Genomic DNA, 19062 nt, shown 5'->3' on the forward strand with positions numbered 1-19062 from the left:
GAATATGACTAATTAAGCAGAGCTCAACTTTGCTCGGTTCCAAGTTGCATGTTAGATCATAATCTACTTTATGTAACTCTTATCCTCATTAGGATGGTGAAACACAGACAGCTAGAAAAATTAAGCACTGCTGCACAGTTATTTGGAGCTTCTCTTTGTTGTCCATTCCATTGGCTAAGGTAAGTTACTGGCAAAGCCCAAAATCAAAAGCAAAGAAAAGTATACTTTCCATTGTGGTCAAACAGAAGGAAATGAGTATTTGCTATATAATAATCTAATCTCACACACACACACACACACACACACACACACACACACACACACACACACTACCATCACCCAATCCCCTAGGTACATATTGCCTATGGGTGCCATTTTCTTTCTAATCAAAGATTCATTGCTCAACTAAATCACCCAATCTTCTTCCACTGTCTCCCTGGCATTTAGTTAGCGTCTTTGAGTTTGAGAGTCCAGATTCAACAACCATCATAGTTATAATTTATTTAAAAAAAAAAAATAAATGTGTCCTGATGGGCTTAATTACTCATATTATAGTTGAAGAAGAAAAAAATTGATACCACTGGAGAGATATTAAAGACACTAATGACTTAATTTTATAACTAAAAAAAAATTTTTAAAGGAGTGGGGGTGAAGATAGATTCAGCCTGAAGTTGGAGTAATTATTTAAAGCCAGAGATATAGGATGTAATATTTTTGGCTATTTAGATGTCAAAACTGTCTCCTCATAAGCACAAATAAGCATTGTCATATTTGCTAATCGATACAGTCTATGTAATTTGATAATGTGATCATTTTCTTTGCAGGATATTGGCTTTGTGGTGCCAGACTAAAAGATATATAGGTATGGGGTCACTCAAACCAAGAGGTAGGGGTAGGGATTCATCCATTTAAGACCTTTAAGAACTGACTTCTAAATTAATATATAATGCCTGTGTGTGTTCCTAACACCTAAATCCAGAAGGGGAATAGTAATTTCAGGAGATTACACACTCAGGATCACAGCATGATGAACAATCCTTTCTCAGTAATAGAAATATTTGCTTTATAAAATCACTGAATGGTTTTAAAAGTCACGTGGCAAACCAGTTTGTCTTATGTGAGTGAGAGCCAATTTAGAAAAGCTGCCTGTGCCTTCCACCACCACATGTCCTGCCTTAAAAGTTATTTCTTAGTACTCAAAACAAACACTTGGGAAGATTCTGAGATGATCAGATAAGTTCTCAATTTTCATTGCCATCTGAATGCAGAATCCAAAACAGCACTATTTCTTCAAAAAAGCTATTCCTGGAAAACAGAGAGTTGGGGTTGAATTGAGGAATGCTCTGATTTAATGCTTACTCTGATCTCATCGTAATTCCAACCAATCTAAGGCAGGGAAGAGAAAGGGATCTTTTCTAGACCTCAGAATTCAGTCCAAGCTTAATCATCAACCATATGATATGGTATAGATTCAATTTATGAATTTTTAAAATTTTGTTATTCAAAACAAGGAAGTTGCTAAGGACACTTGTCACTGAATCTGCCATTCTCAGGCTCTATGCAAGATTATAGTAAAAGCATATGAAAATGAACAATTTTGTTGTGAGGTTATTGTAATGATGAAGACAGGACAGGATTTTGCTTAGAACAGACTGAAACTTTGTTACTATCCACTCTGGAAAGATGAAAAATTAAAGTTTATAAAATTATGAAGGAGACTAAGAGTATGGACATGGTATCATGGAAGTCTGAAAGACGTGATAGGGAACCAGAGAAAGAGATGCATAGCTATTAATACTTAAAGGATATAAGTTTTACCTAAATTATATGCTCTACCAAGCAGCAGTTACACACATAAAATTTATCATACAGGGAGTTCAGGCTTGAAGTTGAACTCCCTGTATGATATGAACTCCCTGTATGATATGAACTCCCTGTATGAAATTTATCATACAGGGAGTTCAGGCTTGAACTTATAAGTTCAGACTTTATAAATTACTAAGAATAACTTGCCTAGGTTTGTAGCTATTTTAGAATTTCTTTTGAGCAATTGTTTTCATGGAGTTAAAGATTCATGCTTCAGTATTTATTCCCCATTGACCCTCGTCGTCTCCCCAACACCACCACACTTGTACCTTATAAGTAGTGTCATGTAGTGATAATCTGAAATCCCTATTGTGGTTGAACATTATACATTAATCTTTTGCTAACTGATATTATGATCAACTTAATACCGTGTTTTCTGCTCTATAGATGCAGGACGTGGGGGAGAGACATAAATGTTAAAATGTGTATCTAAGTATGTAAGATGCTTCCAGCATCAAAGGAAACAGGAAGGGGTAAGGACAATGTGAATCAGTTCATGACTTTGTTTGCAAAAAACAAACAAACAACAACAAAAAATCCCCACAAAAAACACATTTCTGGAGTCAGCAAGATAGGGATATAGGAATTTCTAGTACTCGTCTCCTCCCAGAGATATCATTGAAGAAATATCTGCCCATGAAAATGCCTTCACAGGAACTAAGGATCCCAGGAGTTAGAGATTGCATCACTTGGGTGGAGCGTAGATAACAGACACATTAAAGAAAGTAGCAAAGATAAGTTCACATTACCTCTGTGACCCCCCACTCCAGACCCAGTCAGCCCAGCATGGAGAGAGACACCTTCCACTTGACTTCACTGCAAGGAGCCCAGCACCAGGCCTGCACCAGCAGCACTGGCTCCTATGATGTCAGGCTCCCAGCCCACCCCAGCACCAGTCAGGCCCCCATAGTTCCAGGGCCCAGGTGGTCTCTTGTGGTCCTAAACTCACAGCCTACCACAGTACCAGGCTGACCTCCATGTACCCAGCCTCCAGACCAGCTCCCAGAGACCTAGAATCCTCCTCTGTCTCATTGCTAGGCCAGTCCTCATGGACCCAGACTCCAGCCTTGCAGATGCAGGCTTCAGACCCACCCTAGAGCTAGGCTGGATCTCAAGAACCCAGGCTCCCAGCCTGCACCAACACCTCAGTCTACCTTGCAGACCCAAATGCCATAGAGACCTAGAGTAATCAAAACAGTATGGTACTAGCATAAAAACAGACACATAGACCAGTGGAAAAGATTGAGACCCTAGAAATAAACCCATGCATATATGGTCAACTAATTTTTGACAAAGGAGCCAAGAATATATAATAGGGAAAGGCTAATCCCTTCAATAAATGGTATTGGCAAAACTGGATAATCACATGTAGAAGAATGAAACTGGACCACTATTCACTCAAAATAGACTAAAGACTTACATGTAAAATCTAAAACTATAAAACTCCTAGAAAAAAAGCATAGGAAAAAGTTCTCAGCCTTGGTGTTAGCAATGATTGTTTTAGATATGACAAAAGTGCAAGCATCAAAAGCAAAAATAAACAAGGAGACTATATCAAACTAAAATGCTTCTGCAAAGCAAAGTAAACAATAGAATTAAGAGGCAACCTACTGAATGGGAGAAAATATTTACAACCTATATATCTGAAGTATAAAGAACTCATACAACTCAATATCAAATAAATAAATAAATACATAAATAAAGTAATGCAATTTAAAAATGGGCAGGGGACTTGAATAGGTATTTTTCCAAAGAAAACATATGAATGACAAACTGGTACAGGAAAAGGTTCTCAACATCACTAATAATCAGGGAAATGCAAATCAAACCACCAGATACTATCTTATACCTGTTAGCATGGCTATTATCAAAAAGACAAGATTGGCAAGGATGAGGAGAAAAGACAACATTTATGTACCGTTGGTGGAGATATAAATTTGTATGGCCACTCTAGAAAGCAGTATGAAGGTTCCTTAAAAACTAAACATACATCCAAACATCACATTCTGATTATATATCCAAAGGAAATGAATCAGGATCTAGAAGAGATATCTGCACCTCCAAGTTCAATGCAGCATTAGTCACAATAGTTAAGACATGGAAACAACCTAAGTGTCCATGGAAAGATGGATGAATAAAGAAAATGTGAAATATTTATCTCTCTTTATCTACATAGATATAGAGAGATATAGGTATAAATACACACAATAGGTTTTCTGCCCTAAAAAAGAAGGAAATACTGCCTTTTTGTGACCATGTGGATGGACATTTAGGGCATTATGCTAAGTCAAATAAGTCAGAAAAGACAAATACTGTATGACCACATTTATACATGGAATCTAAAAAAGCTGAACTCATAAGTAGTAGAGTCTGAGGGGTGGAGGAAATGAGGAGATACTGATCAAAGAGTAGAAACTTCCAGTTACACAATGAAAAAGCAGTAAGACTCCAAGTTCCAGATAAAAGCTCTCAGTCTTTACAATTATAACTCCTGGGATCCTCCTATATTCCTTCACATATATTCCTCCCATAATTATTTCCACAGCTGCAAAATGGGTCTTTGGCCAATAAATGCTTCCTCCCTATGGAATGAATTTCCTTTTCCTGGTGTTTCCTATCAAGATCAAGTCTATTTTTTTTCTTTTCTTTCCTTTTTTTTTTCAGATACCACTGAAATAATGTGTTAATATAGAATGTTTTGTGTACATAATAAAAAGAGGTAGTAGAAAGCTCCCTGAAATTTGAGGGAAAGAACTTGGAGTGTCCTTTACATGCTATGTAATTAAGGAAGACAATGTCCTCTTCTGTTCAAAGAGGATAATAATACTGGATCATTTAAACTTCCAATTTGTTCTTCAGGTCAAATAAACTAACCAACCTTCTTATTTTTTTTTTTTGCATTTTCTACAGTAAACGTTCATTAATTGATTATAAAAAAGCATTTCTAAAAATAACTCAGCTCAAATGCAACCTCCACTCAGAAGACTTCTTTAGACTTTCCAACTCATACTCAAATATTCCCACATATCCCCTCATTCAGATTTGGGGCACCATTGATGACAAGCACATTTTCTCTTCAACCCTGAATTTCCTCCCAAATCCACAGGGCCCAGGATGAAGAATCCAGTCTTAAGTGTACATGCCAAACAAAAAGTACACTCACCTACTTTAAAAACACCCAGGATGTTTTGCCCTGAATTTGAAGCACCACATGTGGCCTGGTCCATTCTGGTTTCAAGTTCAAAGGTATCAGGCAGGTCCCTGATTTAGCAGCTAACTTCTTTCAAGAGCTCTTTGGTCCCCTCAGACATGGGAATCCTGAATTTCTGGGGGATATGCTACTCCATCTTTGCATTATCTAGCAGCACTTCACCAACAGGGAGATCTTGGTCAGGACCTCAGGAGTTCCTTCTTGATCTCAGAGTCTATGAAAGTGATTCTTTCTATCATTGCCCAGATGATAATGCCCAGGGCAAAGATGTTGGCCTTGGCTGTGTAGCATCCCTCCTAGAGTTCAGGGGGTTATTTAGAAATCTAAGCTGCAGGCTTAGGGAAGCCAGTATTTATCCACATTCACATTTGTGTTGTCTTGATTTCCCTCTTTGATTTTGGGAGGTGGGGGAGAGGGGGCAGCCCACCACAGACTTTGCTTAGTTCAAAGTCTGCCACCTTGAGGATGGGGGTGCCAGACCTCTCCGTGTTGAGCTTGTCCTCCAGCTTTGATCCCTGTGCATGATGTAGTCTGAAGGCACTGGTGGTCCTGAGCTGTAGCATGAAGCTTTGTTGGTGGCTGGGTCCAGCCTCCAGAACAGGACAGACTGATTCAGGCCTCCACGTTCACATAAGTCCATGACAAGGCAGAGGTAGCAAGGCTCCTCAGCATAACCCAGGAGCCTTTCTTCTTTGACGGAGGTCTCCAACAGGCGCAAATAAAGCCGTGCGCTCTTGTAGCCACTACTCACATACGTACTGGTCAGTCACACTGTGTGACACACTCCTCAAACTGCACAAGGTTCTGGTGGTACCGCTTGAGGCTGGTCAGGGCACAGAATTCTGCCAGCACCTGCTCCAAGTTCTCCAGGCTGTCACAGCAGATGTTCTTGACCTCTGTGAGGGCCTCGCTGTCTCCTAATTCACAGTAGCTGCTGCACCTGATCTCTGCCAACAGGCTGTAGTGGCCACCAGCTGCTGCCCTCCACCACTGTTGTGCCAGCTAGACTCGCCTGGGGCCTCGGCCTCCACTGGCTGCAAAATTTCATGAAAAGATATGTTAAATTAAAGAAAAATAATTTTTTAAAAGTTCATTCTTTATTAGCCATAGCTTTCATGACAGTGTGAGTGTAACTTTAATATGAATTAAAAATATGAGTTATAGCTCTGCAAAGATGATTAAAATCATCATTTCCATTTGCTTCTATCTAAGCCCTATTGTAGCATGAAGAATCTCACCTGCCTCATTCCTTCCTACTTGAACAGATGGATCATAAATGTGTGGGCTCACTGAGGTACATTTAGTCCCATCCCATTACACCTGCTGGCCAAGGGAGAGATACAAAACAGCCACTATCCAGTTCATAGATTTATAACCATCCAAGAGAATGTTTCTGCAGGCCTTGCTGGCTAGTTGGGTTTGTCCTTGGCTTGTTCCCAATAATATACAAGTCAATTATAGTAATTGCTGTCCATTAGGTATCACATGTATGCAGGCCTGAAGAACTATATTATGCCTATGAGTAGATGAAGAAAATGGATCCCTAATACGCAAAACGTGAGGAATATATACATATTTTTAAATTCTTAGTTTGAAAAAATGGTCAAGAAATGGGTTTTGTTCAAAAGGACCATAAATTAATAGGGTATGTGAGATAGGCAAGCTCATTTTCAGGGATTCTGTGTAATTTACCCCCAGGAACATCATTTGCATGTGAAAACATGTATTCATAAGTATGTTTATGGAAGTTTACCCTCTGTCATGGATGACAAATGGTTGGAAATAACCAAAATCTGTATCAACGAGGGACTGGATAAATAAACTATGGTATATGTATACAATAAAAAAATATGTTTATGGTCTTCCCTGGTGGCACAGTGGTTGAGAGTCCGCCTGCCAATGCAGAGGACACGGGTTTGTGCTCTGGTCCGGGAAGATCCCACATGTCGCGGAGTGGCTAGGCCTGTGAGCCATGGCCACTGGGCCTGTACGTCCGGAGCCTGTGCCCCGCAACGGGAGAGGCCACAACAGTGAGAGGCCTGCGTACAGCAAAAAACAAAACAAAACAAAAAACTATGTTTATGTCAATAATTATGAGTAAAATTGAAGTTTGTGACAGGTAAATTTGTCAATGATATATATTTGACTGAAAAGGCATATTGCATAAATTGTCTACTATAGTACAACTAAGTTAATACTTGAAGGCTGTATGTGTGTGTGTGTGTGTGTGTGTGTGTGTGTGTGTTAGCAGATATCAAGAATTCACTAAAATGTTAATTACAATGAAAGTTTGGTGACTTTTTATTTCTTTCTGTCTTTGTTTTTCTATCTTCTCTGTGCTTTCTGGTATGCTATTTACATTATTTCAGTATATATCACATTTACCAGAAATGATAAATCTCATTTTAAATCATGCTAAACTATATCTCTGTATATGAGGAACACGGGCATTTTAATTAATTCATTCAACAGTTCCAAATGTCTGATATGTTATAGAGGCCAGTTTCCTTATTATTCCTTAAACCTGTCATGGACTAATACAATAGAATGAACCATAACAAAACATGTGAAATACAATATAAATGAGTAGCTGAAACCATGATCACACATATTTAGGTGTCATGGAAATATTCAGTTGCTATAAAAAATGTCTACAGTCTTACACTCAGTTTCTATATTTATCTAATTGCTAACTGGTAACACACATTTTTTGATTCAACCCAAGTCTTCAGATCACACTTAGAGAGCCACTGCTGTAGAAAATATGGTAGTGATTAAGGGAATCAAAGAATGACATTAAAAAAAGACGATTTAATTAATGAGGATAGGCCAGTCTATGCTGAGCTTAAAAATAAACCATAAAATCCCAATGGCTTAAACTAATTTCTAATGATGATTTCTCAATCATTCAGAGCCCATTGTGGTTCAAGCCATGGTGCTCTATCTTAGAGCTCATACCTTCTGAAACTTTTGGCTTATGGATCCTCATGACAGAGGGAAAGAGAAATGAAGGAGGAATAGCAGTTCTTTATTACCTCTGATGGTAAGGAATGCATGCCATTGCTGTTCTCAGTCCATTAACCAGAATTAGTCATATGACCACAAACTAAGTACAATTTAGGCTGAGATATATGAGAAGAAGTAGATATTTAGTGAGCATTAACTTCATTGAGAAGTTGTTCACCTGAGTTACCTGGCACTGTGAAGATCATAAAGATTATAAGGGAGTTGAGACTCAAACTTAGGTCTTTGTTTGTTTGTTTGTTTGTGTTTTTAATAGTGATCTTGTGGTCTTCTTATTTATTTATTTTTATTTTATTTATTTTTGGCTGTGTTGGGTCTTCGTTTCTGTGCTAGGGCTTTCTCTAGTTGTGGCAAGCGGGGGCCACTCTTCATTGTGGCGCGCAGGCCTCTCACTATCGCGGCCTCTCTTGTTGTGGAGCACAGGCTCCAGATGCGCAGGCTCAGTAGTTGTGGCTCACGGACCCAGTTGCTCCGCAGCATGTGGGATCTTCCCAGACCAGGGCTCGAACCCGTGTCCCCTGCATTAGCAGGCAGATTCTCAACCACTGTGCCACCAGGGAAGCCCAAACTCAGGTATTTTTTATTCCAAATTTAACATATATTTGTGCCAATCTAGATAAATGAGGTTATGCTGAGTAAAAAATTAATGCCCCAATCTCAGGAGCTCAGCACATGATGTTTATTTCATGCACCATTCAGGGTCTTGCAGTCTCACTGTGTGTGTGTGTGTTTCCAGGGTGACAAGAGGAAGAGAAGAAAATGCTGAGAGAAATCACACCTATTCTCTATGTTCTGTCCTAGGATAGATACTTGTCATTTTTTCCTGAGTCAGTTGGCAAGAACTGGACACATGAACATGCCAGTGCAAGAATACTGGGCTTTGAGGGAAAGGCACATGTATGTTTGGCAAGCAGTGTATGGATATATGCATATTCTGTAACATTCAACTAAATCAAACCAGCTTTCAATCGTTACTTACAGTTTGGATATTTCTTTTCAACTGCAGGTATTTTAGAATGGTTAAATAGAATCTGTAAAGTTCCTTTGTTCTTCTTTATCTTTCACCCTTGCAAATTTATGTATCTACCAAAAGCCAGTTCAGCCATTTTTCCCTAAATTGTTCAATCCTGTTGGGGGGAAAAAATCATTCAAAACTGTAAATAGTTATTTGAAAGGGAAATAATAGTCAAATTTGTCAACCTAAAAATGTGTATAGATTTATCCTCATAGTACCTTCTTTAGGTTTCCAATGATAAAAATGAAAACAGTGACATGCCTAACTATTGTTCTCCTTTTTCATCAACAAAGAAATGTATCATTCTGTTTGCTCTAAAGTGGACTAGAAAATATATGTGGGTACTCACTTAACAGAAAATACCTTTATCTGAGTCAGGTTGTATATGACATTCATTCTTGGAGAACCCTCCAAAAGAATACTCAAAGAATGTATATTTTAATTAACTGAAGAGTAGAGAGAGTGATTTGTTCCAGCTGACATAGACTTTCACCAGTGTGAGCCAGGAGGAAGGACTGGTGATGTCTTCAGACAACCATTAGCCCATGAGTATAAGAATCAAAGCCATGTGTTTGAGTTAGATTGAAGTCATCACAAAGGCCTGTTCTTTACTTAAAATATCCATATTTCATCAGAAAATATGAGTTCAAAAATAAAGGTAAGCTGTAGGAAACTGGCACCTGAAGTTGTAACTATGACAACAGATCACATAGAACTTGTCAAGACCTTGCAAAAGAAGGTTTTGGCTTTCAGTCCTCCTTATCAAAATTCTGTCTGAGGTGACTTCCATCTGTCTTGGTAGGTATGTGGGTAAAATTACCAGTTCTCTATTAGCATATGTCTTAATTCTCAGATGTTTGTTTATGGGGGAAATTAATGTGGCATGAAACTTGCAATTAGTTTTTTATACTGTTAATGACAGGTTTCCATAAAATGCATTGAAATATGGAAAGTAATGGCATTAATAAGGTATACAGATGCTCAGACTCAGATCTGAAAAAAAAAAAAAGAAAGCCAAATCAGTGGAGTTTACTGGTTAAAAATAAAGCCATATGACAGGATCAGTAGGAATTTTGCAATTGGCTATCCATTTAGTAACTTGAGTATTAAGGAGTTATTTCTGGTCAAAGTCTTTGATATAAATTGACCCTCCTGCTTAAATAATGGGAAGGTCACTTTTACCTGTCCATGTGTATATTGTTATGGTGTGAACTTCGGTTTATATTCTCTTGAAAAACTACTCTGGACTTGGTTTGAAAGATAAACATATAAGTACAGCCTGGTTCCTGCCCTCTAGAAGACAGGTTATAGGAGTGATTCCTATAGGTCATTGCACATTAGACATACCTGAGAAGCATTTTCACAAATAGAGAACCCAAGGACCCTCCCATCATAAATTCTTACATAGGTTGTAATTCATTAACCATTTTTCATTTTTTAACATCTTTATTGTAGTGTAATTGCTTTACAATGGTATGTTCGATTCTGCTTTATAACAAAGTGAATCATCTATACATATACATATATCGCCATATCTTCTCCCTGTTGTGTCTCCCTCCCACCTTCCCTATCCCACCCCTCTAGGTAGTCACAAAGCACTGAGCTGATCTCCCTGTGCTATGCAGCTGCTTCCCACTAGCTATCTATTTTACGTTTGGTAATGTATATATGTCCATGCCACTCTCTCACTTCGTCCCAGCTTACCCTTCCCCTTCCCTGTGTCCTCAAGTCCATTCTCTGCATCTGCGTCTTTATTCCTGTCCTGCCCCTAGGTTCCTCATAACCTTTTTTTTTTTTTAGATTCCATATATATGTGTTAGTATATGGTATTTGTTTTTCTCTTTCTGACTTACTTCACTCTGTATGAGTTAAGTTTAGACACCTGCATTTTTTAAACTTCCAATATCTGAGGTAACTAGGCAATTAACTAAAAATTGAGAATCCCCACTAATCTAGTTCCTTTTGTGTTCTTTGAATGTACTATCATCTTCATCTGAAATATTTCCCATTTCCTCTTCAAATTTCCACAACACAACTTAAAAATATAAGTAAAGCACCTTATTTGACATGTCTCCATGAGACTTCTGAGTTCAAAACCTCCAATAGTGACACTTCCTGATCATTGTTCATTTTATAATGATAGAAAGACAATATACAGATAATTATTAGCTCTTTCTATGCATTTTCTTATATTATACATTTCATATAATTGGAGCCACACAGTATGTGGCCATTTTTGTTGGGCTTCTTTCACTGTGCATAAGTCTTTAAAGGTCCATCCACATTCTAGCATGAATCAGTATTTTATTCACCTTTGTATAGCTGAGTAATATTCCACACATTCATTTAGCCATTCAGCAGTTGAACATCTGAGCTGTTTCCACATTTTGGATATTAAGAGTAATGCTCTTATGAACTTTCAAGTAATTTTTTTTTTACATCTTTATTGGGGTATAATTGCTTTACAATATTGTGTTAGTTTCTTCTGTATAACAAAGTGAATCAGCTATATGTATACATATATCACCATAACCCCTCCCTCTTGAGCAACCATCCCATATGGTATTTGTTTTTCTCTTTCTGACTTACTTCACTCTGTATGACACTCTAGGTCCATCCACCTCACTACAAATAACTCAATTTCATTTTTTGTTATGGCTGAGTAATATTCCACTGTATATATGTGCCACATCTTCTTTATCCGTTCATCTGTCGATGGACACTTAGGTTGCTTCCATGTCCTGGCTATTGTAAACAGAGCTGCAATGAACATTGTGGTACATGTATCTTTTTGAATTATGGTTTTCTCAGGGTATATACCCAATAGTGGGATTGCTGGGTCATATGGTAGTTCTATTTTTCATTTTTTAAGGAACCTCCATGCTGTTCTCCAGAGTGGCTGTATCAATTTACATTCCCACCAACAGTGCAAGAGGGTTCCCTTTTCTCCACACCCTCTCCAGCATTTATTGCTTATAGATTTTTTGATGATGGCCATTCTGACTGGTGTGAGTTGATACCTCATTGTGGTTTTGATTTGCATTTCTCTAACAATTAGTGATATTGAGCACCTTTTCATGTGTTTGTTGGCCATCTGTATGTCTTCTTTGGAGAAATGTCTATTTAGGTCGTCTGTCCAATTGTGGATTGGGTTGTTTGTTTTTTTGATATTGAGCTGCATGGGATGCTTGTAAATTTTGGAGATTTACCTTCCTCCTTCATCTTCTGTGTATTTCTCTGTTTTCTCATTTTGTTTAACTTACTGTGCTTGGGGTTTCCGTTTTGCAGCCTGCAGGTTCATAGTTCCTCTTATTTCTGGTGTCTGCCCCTAGTGGGTGAGGTTGGATCAGTGTCTTGTATAGGCTTCCTGGTGGGGAGGACTGATGCCTGTGTTCTGGTGGGTGAGACTGTATCTTGTCCTTCTGGTGGGCAGGGCTGCATCTGGTGGTGGGTTTTGGGGTGTCTGTGAACTTAGTATGATTTTAGGTAGCTTCTCTGGTAATGTGTGGGGTTGTGTTCCTGTCTTGCTAGTTGTTTGGCATGGGATGTCCATCACTAGATCTTGCTGGCCATTGGATGGAGCTGGGTCTTAGTGTTGAGATGGAGATCTCTGGGAGAGCTCTTGCCAATTAACATTACCTGGAGCTGGGAGGTCTCTGGACTCAGCTCTCCTACTTTGGAGGTTCAGGCCTGACACCTGGCCAGAGCACAAAGACTCTGCCAGCCGCATGGCTCAGAAGAAAAGGAAGAAAAGAAAAAAAAAATGAACAGACACAACCCCCCCCAAAATTGGTTAAAGCAAACTAAACAGACAAAAGAGAAAAAGGAAAAGAGCAACCCAACCAGTAAACAAACCCACAAATGAAAACAAGCACTAAAAACTAAACTAGGATAAATATAAAACTAAAAACAAATCAAATGCCGAAAGCAAACCCCAAGTCCACAGTTGCTCCCCAAATCCCCCATCTCAATTTTGGGAACACTTGTTGTCTATTCAGGTATTCCACAGATGCAGGGTTTACCAAGCCAATTGCAGGGATTTAGTCTCCTGCTCCTAAGGCTGCATGGAGAAATTTCCCTTTCTCTTATTTGTTTGCACAGCTCCTGGGGCTCAGCTTTCGTTTTGGCCCTGCCTCTGCATGTAGGCTGCCCTCAGACATCTGTTCCCCGCCCAGACAGGAGAAGGTTAAAACAGCGGCTGATTAGGGCTCTCTTGCTCACTCTGGCTAAGGAGAGGGAGGGGTACGGTAGTCACAGTTGGAATGCGGGGTGTGCCTGTGGTGGCAGAGGCCGGCGTGAATTTGCAACAGGCTGAGGCATACCGTGTGTTCTCCAGGGGAAGTTGTCCCTGGATCATGGGACCCTGGCCGTGGTGTGATGCACAGGCTCCCGGGAGGTTGTGGGTAGTGACCTGCACTTGCACACAGGATCCTTGGTGGATGTGGCGGCAGCGATAGCGGTCCATGCCCGCCTCTGGGGTCCAAGATGATAGCCACAGTTCATGTCCATCTCTGGAGATTGCTTAGGTGGTGCTCTATCGTCTGTGGGCACATGGAGCAGGAAGCCACACTCCTCATGCACCCTGAGACAATGGTCTCTTGCTTTTCCAGCAGGTCCAGACTTTTTCCCATACTCCCTCCTGGCTAGCTGTGGCGCTCTAGCCCCCTCAGGCTGTCTTCACGCAGCCAACCCCAGTCTTCTCCCTGGAGTCTGATCTCTGAAGCCCAAGCTTCAGCTCCCAGCCCCCTCCTGCCCTGATGGGTGAGCAGACAAGCATATCAGGCTGGTGAGTGCTGGTCAGCACCAATCCTCTGTGTGGGAATCTCTCTGCTTTGCCCTCTGCACCCTTGTCGCTATGCTCTCCTCTGTGGCTCCAAAGCTCCGCCCCATCCCTGCCAGTGAAGGGGCTTCCTAGTGTGTGGAAACCTTTCCTCCTTCACTGCTCCCTCCCACTGGTGCAGGTCCCGTCCCTATTCTTTTGTCTCTGTTTTTCCTGTTTTCTTTTGCCCTACCCAGGTACGTGGGGATTTTCCTGCCTTTTCGGAAGTTTGTGGTCTTCTGCCAACATTCAGTAGGTGTTCTGTAGGAGTTTTTCCACGTGTAGATGCATTTTTGATCCATCTGTAGGGAAGAAGGTGATCTCCATTTCTTACTCCTCCACCATCTTGAAAGTCTCTCCAAGTAAAGTTTTTTGGTGTGCATATGCTTTCATATCTCGTGTATGTACCTAGGAATAGAATTGCTGGGTCATATGGTAACTTGGTTTAATCTTCTGAGGAATTATCAGACTGTTTTCCAGAATGGATGCATCATTTTACAGGCCCACCAACAATATGTTAAGGCTCCAATTTATCTATACCCAAGATTTCTAATTGTTTGCCTTTTGTAATAACCATCCCAGTGTATGTGAAGTGGTATAACATTGCACTTTTGATTTATATTTCCCTAATGACTAATGATATTGAGCATCTTTTAATGTACTTATTTGCCATCTGTGTATCTTTGTTGGAAAAATGGGTATTCAAATCCATTTTACATTGGGTTATTTATCTTTTTATTATTGTGTTGTAACACTTCTTTATATACTATGGATGCCAGATCCTTATCAGATATGTGATTTGCAAATATTTCTTCAATTCCTGAAGTTGTCTTTTCACTCTCTTTATATTGTCTTTTGAAGAACAAAAGACTTTCAACGTGATTAAGTCTAATTTATCTATTTTTTTCTTTGGTTGATTTTTTTATGTTATATATAAGAGGCTACTGCATAATCCAAATTCATGAAGATATATATGTGTTCTTCTAAGAGTTTCATAGTTTTATCTCTTAAATGTAGCTCTTTGATTCACTTTTATTTGAACTGTGTGGGTTGTGAGAAAGGAGTCCAACTTCATTCTTTTGCATGTGGATATCCAGGTGTCCTAACATACATTTGTTAAAAAGACTATTTTTGCCGTTAAATTTGGTCTTAGGCTGTTTGGACTGCTATGACAGAATACCATAGACTGGGTGGCATAATAACAAGAGAAATGTATTACTCACAATGCTGGAGGCTGGGAAGTCTAAAGTTAGGGTGTAGCAGATTCAGTGTCTGATGAGAGGCAGTTTCCTCTTCATAGATGGCCATTGTCTCCTGTAACATCATACGGTAGAAAGGGCAAGAGAGGTCTCTAGGGTCTCTTTAATAAGTGCACTGATCCCATTCATGAGGGTTCCATCCTCAGGATTTAATCATTTCCCAAAGACCACACTGCCAAATGCCTTCACATTGGACATAAATTTCAACATATAAATTTTTTAGGAGACACAAACATTCAATGGATAGTAAATTTTCTTGACAACATTGTTAAACAAAAATGTACATGTTTACTTCTAGACTTTCAATTCTATTCTGTTGTTCTATATGTCTATCCATATGCCAGTACTACATTGTTTTGATTACTATAACTTTTTAGTAAGTTTTGGAATTGAGAAGTGAGAGTCCTCCAGCTTTGTTCTTTCCAAGATTGTTTAGGCTCTTCCAGGTCCCCTATACAAATTTTAGAATCAGCTTATAAATTTCTTGGAAGAAATTGTAGCTGGGATTTTGATAGAATTGAACTGAGTCTATAAATCAATTAAGGGAATATATCATCCTAAAAGTTAAGGCTTTCACTCCATGAATACAGGGTGGTTTTTTTTCCATTTATTTAGGTCTTATTCAGTTTCCTTTAATAATGTTTTGTGTTTTTCAATGCATAAGTCTTGCACTTTTTTCTTTGTTGTTAAATTTATACCTAAGTGCATTATTCTTTCTGATGCTCTTATACATAGGTTTATTTTCTTAATTCTATTTTTGGATTGTTCATTGCCAGTGTATAGAAAAAAAAAATTTAAGAAGGAAGATAGTCTCTTTAAAGCCTCTATCTTCAAATACAGTTGCACTCTGAGGTGCTGAGGTTTAGTACTTCAGCATATGAATTTGAAGGGGACACAGCACAGCCCATAACACTACCTTTAGGCAAACCCACTTGCTTACTCATCATGGACAGGTAGTGTGAACAAAACTTTAGTACACTCTTGTGCATGTTGAGTGACTAAGTTTTGAGAGTTTTAGTTACTGTAGCATAACTTAGGGAATTCTGAATGACATATCTCACTCATTAACAGTATTTTATATATCAGTCTGTACAAAAGAAAAAACAGTGAGTAAAACCCACAATGTTCCTGCTCTAATGGACCATAAATTTTAGTGTGTGGGAATAAGTGATAAACAGAAAAAGAACTCAGAGTAAGTGAATGACAAGTTAAATGTTTTTATTAACTAATCTGGGAAATCAATTCATATAATTCATGTAATTTAATAATGTATATAATATTACAATAATGCAATCCATATAAAGGTATTTTAAAACTAACTGAAAACATATTAAATAGGTATTTACATTGTTTCATTTTATTATAGTAAAAAATATATTTTATACTTTTAGAACTTCATCCATGGCAAAGCTGAGAGCCAGAGAGCTTAATTAAATTGTCCAAGGTCACACAGCTAGTAGGCAGAAAAAAATAGCCTTGTAAAAGTACTTCTGTTCCCAGTACGTGCATGCTTTTTTGGAAGTTCACCATTACATTTTTGCTTGATTGACTCAGATTTCAATTTTTAAAAAATAGGATTTCTTTGATTCATGCCTTAAAATCTCAGAAGGTAGGTGAACTATTCTGTCCATGGGGAACAACTGTTTCCTTATACCTTGCTTGATTAAGCATATAACTGAGTCTTTTATTTCTTATCCTTCAAATATTCATTTTCTGGTATGAGCTAAAGAACATAATGTGTGTAATCTATCTATCTATATATATATCTTGTAATAGGTGGATATTAACTTCTTAAAGTATAATTACAAAAACCTCAATTGAGGGGAATATTTTTTAAACCCTGAAAAGTTAAGGCATTTATAGAATTCAGCATTTTATAATTATAATTAACCTGATTTATTTTAAAATATGCAAATTAAACCAGATATTGGCCTTTTTCTGTTTGTGTCTCTGGAATTGACTGTTTTTCTTTGCTTCTACCAAAAGATTTAATTATGGAATAGTGATAATCCTTTTAATATATGTGGATACCTTTTATGAGATTAACAGGTACCTTCTCTGTAGTATTCAATTACATGTTTTCCAAAGAAGATTTTGCTCTTACTTGCGAACATCTTGTATATGGTAAATATCAGATGATAGGACAACAACCTGGCGGAATATTGATTCAAAGTGGTCAGTACAATATAAAGAATAAACAGTCAATAGTATTTCATGAAAGAGATAAAAAGTAAATTAAAAGGTATGTTTTCTGGATATTTGACCTTTCATTAAGAATTCTATATAGAATATGATAGTATTACTGTAGAGGTCAAGAAACAAAAATCATAATGAATTAATACAGAAATTCCAAATTGCTAACCTTGAGATTACCCCCTACACCTCCCCCCCAAAAAAAGAGTAACATTTGTATTGAATTAATATAAATTGGTATTTCCTGGGGTTGAAAAATTAAATCTAAGTCTGAAGAGATACAGTAGAAGATCTTAATAAAGACCTCAATGTTTTGCTACCTGAAAGAATTTGTAAATTAAAGTATAATATTTCCCTTTAAATTTGATTATCTTTTACTATTCTGGAGTAGGTTTATTTTCCTCCCAAAATTTTCTGTGTGTTTAAAGAAACTAAGCTGTGATCATCATCACCTTATCATATTTTCTACTTCTAATTTCTTCCAGCAAGTTTTCAAAGAAGTTGGTTGGCCATGGGTTCCCTCTTCCAGTATCTCTGGAACTTTCCCTTAGAAGAAGTATCCATAAACATCTGAGGTCTTTGAAAAACCTGTTAGCCTAGAGGTTTTGGAGCTACATTTGAAGGCTGATTGATGAGTTCTATCATTTTATTCCCCTGTCATTTTCTTGGGCATTAGAACACACACACACACACACACACACACACACACACACACACACACAAACAATTTTTTAACATGAAGAATCTTTTCAGAAATTGACACAGTATTAGTTTGATATATATATTCACTTATATTACCTCAGATAGATTGAACAACCTAAAACCCAATTTCTTCTGATATATGAATATAAATGTATATTATACATAATCAAATGTATATTGATTATTTTGGTTGGTGCGGCTACTCCTCAGAAACAGAGACTTAGAGAAGTTCTTGAGATTTATGCTGTCAAATGTTCTGCAACTGTCTTAGGCAGTCAAATAAGTCAAGCCTCTGATAGGTGGTACTGATAACATTGTTTAACCTCTTTGAACTCAGTTTCCTCCTATGTATTGATAATATAGTAATGATAATCTAATTACTTAAAATGCATGTTAACTATCTATTCCATAGAAATGATGTTGTGAGTTTTATCCCTTTTATCCTTCCCTGATTAAACTGTCTTAGTTTGTGGAACCAGTTAGGTCTTTTGAAATCTCCAGAGTCTTTCAAAATGACTATATCAAGCTCATGTGCTTCCTTTGAGTTACTAGAACCTATCACATTCTTTTAATTATCTCTAGATCTGATCTTCTCTTCCTTGTGAACCCTATCTCACAGACTAGCTGAGAAAGTTATATTTCCCAATCTAAACGTACCAGTTTAAGTATTTACCTTCTAAATATTCTAAATATTTAATAATATTCTAAATATTGAAATGTCCCTTATCATACATAGTTTAAATAATCTCTTATAGATGATTTAGTGCATTTAGAAAAATAATTCACCCCTGAGTTCTGCCTTCTTTGAATCCCCTTTGTGGAAGCATAGAATCTGAGTATACACAGGGATTTAATATATTTTGTAGTTGTGAGAAGGGGCTCTTACAAGAATGCAAAGTTTTCTGTGTCTTCAGGCCCTCTTTCAGAAGTGATAGCTGAGGTAACATTGCAAGGTGGCATGCTGGAACCTAAT

At 37.9% G+C, this 19062-nt stretch overlaps 1 pseudogene; it reads right to left on the reverse strand.

The window, feature by feature from the left end:
- Nucleotides 1-4898: 4898 nt before the first annotated feature.
- On the reverse strand, nucleotides 4899-13581 carry LOC137205794 (serine/threonine-protein kinase 35 pseudogene; annotated as a pseudogene).
- Nucleotides 13582-19062: the final 5481 nt, after the last annotated feature.

This window comes from Pseudorca crassidens, chromosome 14 (assembly GCF_039906515.1).
Source record: "Pseudorca crassidens isolate mPseCra1 chromosome 14, mPseCra1.hap1, whole genome shotgun sequence".
Taxonomy (NCBI): Eukaryota; Metazoa; Chordata; class Mammalia; order Artiodactyla; family Delphinidae; genus Pseudorca; species Pseudorca crassidens.